The sequence below is a fragment of the Somniosus microcephalus genome, unplaced genomic scaffold, assembly GCF_052327205.1.
Source record: "Somniosus microcephalus isolate GS21.2 unplaced genomic scaffold, FLI_Smic_1.0 unresolved_chr1, whole genome shotgun sequence".
NCBI lineage: Eukaryota > Metazoa > Chordata > Chondrichthyes > Squaliformes > Somniosidae > Somniosus > Somniosus microcephalus.
Genome location: NW_028225179.1, coordinates 43,562,429 through 43,570,156, shown reverse-complemented (window position 1 = coordinate 43,570,156; position 7,728 = coordinate 43,562,429). Strand labels below are relative to the sequence as shown.

Below are 7,728 nucleotides of genomic sequence, written 5' to 3'. Positions count from 1 at the left end.
CACTAATGTTTTCTGTCCCTTGGTATTTCTCATCTCTACCCATACAGATTCTACATCATCAGAGCCAATATCCTTCCTTACAATTGTGTTAATCTCCTCCTTAACCAGCAATGTACCCCACCTCCTTTTCCGTTTTGCCTGTCTTTCCTGAATATTGAATACCCCTGGATGTTGAGTTCCCAGCCCTGGTCACACTGGAGCCATATTTCCATAATCCCAATCATATCATATCCGTTTACATCTATTTGCGCAGCTAATTCATCCACCTTATTATGAATGCTCCTTGCCTTAAGACACAAAGCCTTCAGGCTTGTTTTTTTAACACTCTTAGACCTTTTAGAATTATTATTTATGTGGCCATGTTTGATTTAAACCCTTGATTACTCTCACTGCCACTTTTGCTTTTCTCCTTCCTGTCTTTTGCTTCTATCCTTGTTTCCCTTTCCTCTGTCTCCCTGCTCAGGTTCCCAACCCCCTGCCATTTTAGATTAAACCCTCCCCCACAGCACTAGCAAACACTCCCTCTAGGCCATCGGTCCCAGTCCTGCCTAGGTGCAAACCGTCCATTTTGTACTGGTCCCACCTCCCCCAGAACCGGTTCCAATGTCCCAGGAATTTGAATCCCTCCCCCTTGCACCATTCCTCTAGCCATGTATTCATCTGAAATATCCTTCTATTTCTACTCTGACTAGCATGTGGCACTAGTAGCAATCCTGAGATTACTACCTTTGAGGTCCTATTTTTTAATTTACCTCCTAACTCCCTATATTCAGCTTTTAGGACCTCATCCCAGTTTTTACCTATATCGTTGGTACCTATATGCACCACGACACCTGGCTGTTCACCCTCCCCTTCTAAAGTGCTCTGTACACGCTCCGAGACATCCTTGACCCTTGCACCAGGGAGACAATATACCATCCTGGAGTCTTGTTTGCGGCCGCAGAAACGCCTATCTATTCCCCTTACAATAGAATCCCCTATCACTATAGCTCTCCCACTCTTTTTCCTCCCATCCTGTGCAGCAGAACCACCCACAGTGCCAGGAAGCTGGCTGCTGCTGCCTTCCTCTGATAAGCCATCTCCCTCAAAAATATCCAAAGCGGTATACCTGTTTGAGAGGGGGATGGTCACAGGGGACCCCTGCACTACCTGCCTGCGCCTACAACTCTGCCTGGTGGTCACCCATTCTCTTCCTGCCTGTGCAGCCTTTACCTGCGGTGTGACCAACTCCCTAAACGTGCTATCCACGATGTCCTCAGCATCGCGAATGCTCCTGTATGCATCCATTCGCAGCTCCAGCGCCGCAATGCGGTCTGCCAATAGCTGCAGCTGGATAAACTTCCCGCACACATGGTCGTCATGGACACAGGAAGTGCCCCTGATTTCCCAGGTAGTGCAGGAGGAGCACCTGTCTTATCTCAGTAACTTTCTGAATGTGTTATTAGATAGTTGCCGAGATTCCCTGCAGCGGTTTCCTATTCTCATTTCCTGCGATTCCCACCTCTTCTCCCAGCCTCATTCCACCACTGAACACCTTCTCCTCGGACACACTGATCCTAAAGAGAAACAAGACGCGGATGTGAAGCTGTGATCAATGCAGTAAGTTTTATTTCTGAGTACAGCCCATTACTCTGACAGCAGTAACACAGGGTCAGGGGTTACGGGACCTAAACAATCAAACAGAGCCTGCTTCCTGTGAAGGAAGGATTCATTCAGTGAGAAGGTGGAGAGTTCGGGCTGGTGGGAATCCATCACTGGATCTTTCACTGTTTCGGTCCGCAACATTGGAGCTCAGGGGGGCAGATTCGTCGTTGGAATAGCCCCTCACCTGTGCTACAGCCACCCTCAGGACACACTCTAAGCCAATTGCAGTGCACTAAAATACAGAATGAAGAATTAATTGATTGATGGTTCTGTACACAGAGGGAGGGAAAGCAATGAGAAAACATGAAGCTGAGTCTGTCAGTGTTACTGGGACTGACTCTGGACCACACATGAAGCTTATCCCTTATACTGAATGAAAGCCCACACCGCACCTCCACCCCCTCCCCCAACCTGTACAGACTCACTTGTCCTGAAGGGCACCATTCTTCATCTGAGAGACTGGACAGTGAGTGTGGGGGAAAGGGACTGAAGGAGCTCCCGCTCCTGTCCTCACACAGAGTCCGCACTCGCACACTTTGCAGCGGGTAGCAGTGATCGGGAGCAACAACTGGGAGTTTCCCCTCCACAGTACCTGGGTACTGAGGCCAATTACCGAGTCTCCTAACCGGGTCAATGCTCCGGCTCAGATCCGCCCCGCCAGTAATTTGTGCTTTTATTGCTGGTCTGTTTGGATCAGCAAACACCCGCCATTCCCTCGACCCACTGAGGTACCCGCTGAATAATCGGGGGATTACCTGTGGAACTGGTTCAGGTTAAATTCTTCAGACTTTCTTACAATCTCACAATCACCTTCACTCAACCAATCAAACTGTGATATTCAAACAGAGAATACAATAGTTTAAAAATAAAACTGTCTGAACATTGGCTGCGGAGTGATCACTTAAATTTACAGACCATAATTTCTTGCTGTTGCTCCTTCGACCCCCCGCTTGGCATGTTCACCGAAGTTCTGTCCATGAGGGCCCGCCTGACTGAGCACCAGGAATGCAAGAACCAAGAGCAGAGCTTTCATCATCTTCTGTGATGTTTTCCAGAGTCAGGTTCAGGGGGCTGGAGTGGAAATATTCTGAATCCGGACTCCGAGTTTGCTGTATTTATAATCACACACATGGGGAGTGGCTCTGCTCTCTGGAGATATCCTGGGAAAGGCGTTTCCTTTCTGTGTGACGTGGATCAGTTGGCAGCTGAGAAGACAAGGTTGTGTGTTTGGGCCCAACTCCAGGTCTGAACTCCTGAGCTCAGCTGGCATGATGCAGCTGGTACACAAACATTATGGGAATCAGGCGGGGAAGTGGAGTTGAGGTCGAAGATCAGCCATGGTATTTTTGATAGGCGGAGCCGGCTGGAAGGGCCGTATGGCCTACTCCTACTCCTAATTCTTATGTCCTTATGTTCTTAACAGGGCATTTAACCCATCAAAATTAGGCCCAGAAATTGGATATGGCCCGAAAACAGGCGGTATCATGGCCCAGTGCTATTTGGCTGCACCCGTTCAAAGTGGCCCAGGCAGCACGCACAATTCATGCTGTCTGCTCATTTACATGATTGTAGTGCTGATCACAGCGCTAAACACGCTGCTGATTGGCTTACCTCTCAACAGGTGGGCTAATATCGGGTGCAGTCTCGTGGCCTGTAATGTCTGGCCTAGTCTTTCTCCACTATTTAAACATAGAAACATAGAAGATAGGAGCAGGAGTCGGCCATTCGGCCCCTCGAGCCTGCTCCGCCATTCAATGAGATCATGGCTGATCATCCAAATTCAGTACCCTGTCCCTGCATTCTCCCCATATCCCTTGATCCCTTTAGCCTTAAGAAATATATCTAACTCCTTCTTGAATATATTTAATGAATTGGCCTCAACTGCCTTCTGTGGTAGAGAATTCCACAGGTTCACCACTCTCTGGGTGAAGATATTCCTCCTCATCACTGTCCTAAATGGCTTACCCTTATCATTAGACTGTGACCCCTGGTTCTGGACTCCCTGGCCATCGGGAACATCCTTCCTGCACCTAATCTGTCTAGTCCTGTTAGAATCTTATAAGTTTCAATGAGATCCCCTCTCATTCTTCTAAACTCCAATGAGTATAAGCCTAATCGACCCAATCTCTCCTCATACATCATTCCTGCCATCCCAGGTATCAGTCTGGTGAATCTTCGCTGCACTCCCTCCATGGCAAGAACAGCCTTCCTCAGATAAGGCGACCAAAACTGCAAACAATACTCAAGGTGTGGTCTCACCAAGGCCCTGTACAACTGCAGCAAGACATCCTTGTTCCTGTACTCGAACCCTCTCGCTACGAAGGCCAACATACCATTTGCCTTCTTAACCGCCTGCTGCACCTGCATGCTTACCTTCAGCGACTGGTGCACAAGGACACCCAGGTCTCATTGCACTCCCCCTTCTCCCAATCTATTGCCATTCAGATAATAATCTGCCTTCCTGTTTTTGCCACCAAAGTGGATAACCTCGCATTTATCCACGTTATATTGCATCTGCCATGCTTCTGCCCAATCACCCAACCTGTCCAAATCATACTGGAGTTTCTCGGCATCCTCCTCACAGCACACACGCCCACCCAGCTTTGTGTCATCTGCAAACTTGGAGATATTACATCTAGTTCCCTTGTCTAGATCATTAATATATATTGTGAATAGCTGGGGTCCAAGGATCAATCCCTGCGGTACCCCACTAGTCACTGCCTGCCACTCGGATAAAGAGCCGTTTATTCCAACCCTTTGCTTCCTGTCTCCCAACCAGTTCTTTATCCAAGTCAGTACCTTGCCCCAATCCTATGTGCCTTAACTTTACACGCTAATCTCTTATGCGGGACCTTATCGAAAGTCTTCTGAAAGTCCAAATACACCACATCCACTGGTTCTCCCTTAACTATTTTACCAGTTACATCTTCAAAAAATTCCAGTAGATTAGTCATGTTGAATCCGTGATTCTTAAAGTATGATGTTCTCAATGACTAGACGGAGGCTGTAAATTAACAATCAACAGGTGTTTACTGAAGGAGGGTAGTCTCAAGACTGACAGTACAGAGGCCTGCTCAAGGCTTATATACAGGTGTGGTCACTGCCGGTACTACAGTATACAGGAGCTGTAAAAGTAGTTCTCTCTTAAACGTACATACACTACAATTCCCCCCCTTTTAGATTAGCAGTACCCATAACATTCAAATTAACAGTTAACACTTTAACATGCACTTTAAACTGAAATAGCCCATTATAGATTCAGTCTTTGGGGCGGCTTCCTGATCCTTTCTGAATAGTGCCTTTCCTGAGGTTCTTGTTCTTGGTGCGGAGGTGATTCTGGCCCCCTTTCGTCGGTTAGTTCATCAGCTTCCGCTGCTACTGTTTTTGAGATAGATGCTACCGGTATGTCGGGTTCATCCCCAGGTACGCGAGACATGGGGTTGACTCGTTCCTTTGACGCTAGGATCTGGTCGACGTGGCATCTCACAATGTTCTCCCCGACATCCACTGTGTACATTAATGGCCCCTGCCGTGTGCATATCGTTCCGGGATGCCATTTCTCTGTTCGGTAGTCGCGGGCCAAGACTGGTTGTCCTACATTGAAGCTTCTTGTCGGCTTCTCATTGATGTGCTGGAATTGCTTATCCTCAACATTCCTTCGCACATTTGGTCTGAGCAAATCCAGACGAGATCTTAACCTTCGGTTAAAGAACATCATGGCCGGGGTCTGATTGGTAACTGCATGTGTCGCATTTCTGTAGGCCAACAGGAAATTGTCCACCTTATGCTGTAGTGGAATTTCATCATCGCACATGGCCCTTATCACCTTTTTAAAGGTTTGTACGAACCTCTCTGCCAATCCATTTGTGGCTGGATGATACGGGGCGGATGTGTAATGCCTTACCCCATTCCTTCTCATAAATTTCCGAAACTCTTCGGACACAAACTGTGGTCCGTTATCAGAGCAAATCTGCTCTGGCAAGCCGCTCCTGGCAAATATGGTCTGTAGGACTGCAATCGTTTTCTCTGTAGTGGTTGAAGACATTTTAATCACCTCAGGCCATTTCGAGAGCGCATCCACTGCTATTAAGAACATTGAGTCCATGAATGGACCAGCAAAATCAATATGCACCCGTTGCCATGGAGAGGAGGGCCACTCCCATGGGTGTGGAGGGGCATGTGGTGGTGCATTTTGGACCTTCTGGCATCCTGAGCAGCTCTTTGTTAGATCCTCAATTTGTTGATCGATCCCCGGCCACCACACATAAGCCCTAGCAAGTCTTTTCATTTTTACCCCTCCCAGATGGCCTTTGTGACGCTCATTGAGCACTCTCTCCCTTAACTTGGGTGGAATTACCACTCAGGATCCGCACATCACTGTCCCCTGGCATACTGACAGCTGTTCTCTTCTGGATGAGAATGCTGGCAACAGTGAGTCGCCATGTGTTGGCCATCCCTTCACCGTCAAATCATATACCCGAGACAGTGTCGGATCATTGCGGGTCTCCTTCTCTATATTCGCGTTAGTTACTGGCAATCGTTCAATTATCGACGAATAAAATATTTCGATAGGGTCCACTGCTGGTGCTTCCTCCACAGTAGGCAGTGGCAGGCGTGATAGCCCATCAGCGTTTCCATGCTGTTTCGTGCCCTTATACTCTATATCATATTGGTTCGCCCCTAGAAAAAGGGACCATCTTTGTAGCCGTTGTGCAGTCATCACCGGAACACCCTTCTTTGGATTAAAGATGGAGACAAGTGGTTGGTGGTCAGTCAGCAAGGTGAACTTCTGCCCATGCAGATAGTGGTTGAATTTTTTTACTCCCCATAATAGGCTGAGGGCCTCCCTGTCGATCTGGGCGTAGTTGCGCTCGGCTGAGGTTAGTGACCGAGACGCAAAGGCTACTGGCCTCTCCAACCTGTGTGGGAATTTGTGCGACAGCACCGCTCCAATACCATAGGGTGATGCATCACATGCCAACCAAATTGGTAGTGCTGGGTTGAAATGGGCCAACACCTCTTTTGACGTGCTCAATTCTTTGCACTTCTGGAAAGCTCGTTTACATTCGTCATTCCACTTCCATGGTACCCCAGTTTGCAGTAGGGTGTTCAGTGGGTGTAATACTGTCGACAAATTTGGTAAGAACTTATGGTAGTAGTTCACCAGCCCGAGGAACGACCTCAGTTGTGACATATTTTCCGGTGCTGGAGCCTTGACTACTGCCTCAATCTTTTCAGGGGACTTATGTAACCCCTCTTCATCAATAATGTGGCCACAATACGAGATCTGCTTCTGGAAAAACTCGCACTTGTGGCGATTAGCTCGTAGCCCATATTCCTTTAATCTAGTGAGCACCTTCTCCTGGTTGGCGAGGTGATCACTGTCATTTTCGCCCGTGACCAGGATGTCATCCAAATAACACTGGGTCCCTGTAATCCCTTGCAGGACTTGATCCATTGCCCTTTGCCAAATAGCCGGAGCCGATGCTACCCCGAACACCAGCCGGTTGTATTGGTAGAGACCTTTATGAGTGTTGATCGTGAGGTATTGTTTCGAGGCTTCTTCTACCTCCATTTACAGGTATGCCTGGGCCAGATCAATTTTGGTGAAGCGTTTACCTCCTGATAGTGAGGCAAAAATATCCTCAATCCGTGGAAGTGGATATTGTACCGTGTGAAGGACTGGGTTCACTGTCACCTTAAAATCCCCACAGATGCGGACATTCTTTGGTTCCCCAGGCGTATTACTCTTCATTACAGGAATGATGGGTGTAGCCTGTAGTGTATGTGCCTTTAAGAGCCCCAGGTGTGCTGTAATGCTGGTAATTGCCACTCGGGCTATATAAGCCTGTATATTGTGTATATCCGTTAGAACCCCCCCCAGACTTTGCTTAGTAAACGCCTATGAACCAACTCCTGCCTTCAGTGTCTTTATCAACACACGGACACCACAGTGGCGATGAAGTGGAAACGGACTTACCTGCAATTCGGCAGCACCTCAAGGACATCGATTCCTCGGGAGTCCAGAAGACGCAAGAAAGTGAGAGAAGCTGTGGTTTCACCAGCTGGCCAAGCTGGTGGCAG

The 7,728-nt window shown here is 48.1% G+C and overlaps 1 long non-coding RNA gene across 1 annotated transcript; it reads right to left on the bottom strand.

The window, feature by feature from the left end:
* Positions 1-1,586: 1,586 nt before the first annotated feature.
* On the bottom strand, positions 1,587-2,788 carry LOC147094873 (uncharacterized). Its single transcript, XR_015074626.1, has 2 exons — positions 2,560-2,788; positions 1,587-1,876 (listed from the first exon to the last, which is right to left on the bottom strand). It is a non-coding gene; the product is annotated as an uncharacterized LOC147094873 (long non-coding RNA).
* Between the last annotated feature and the right edge of the window lie 4,940 nt (positions 2,789-7,728).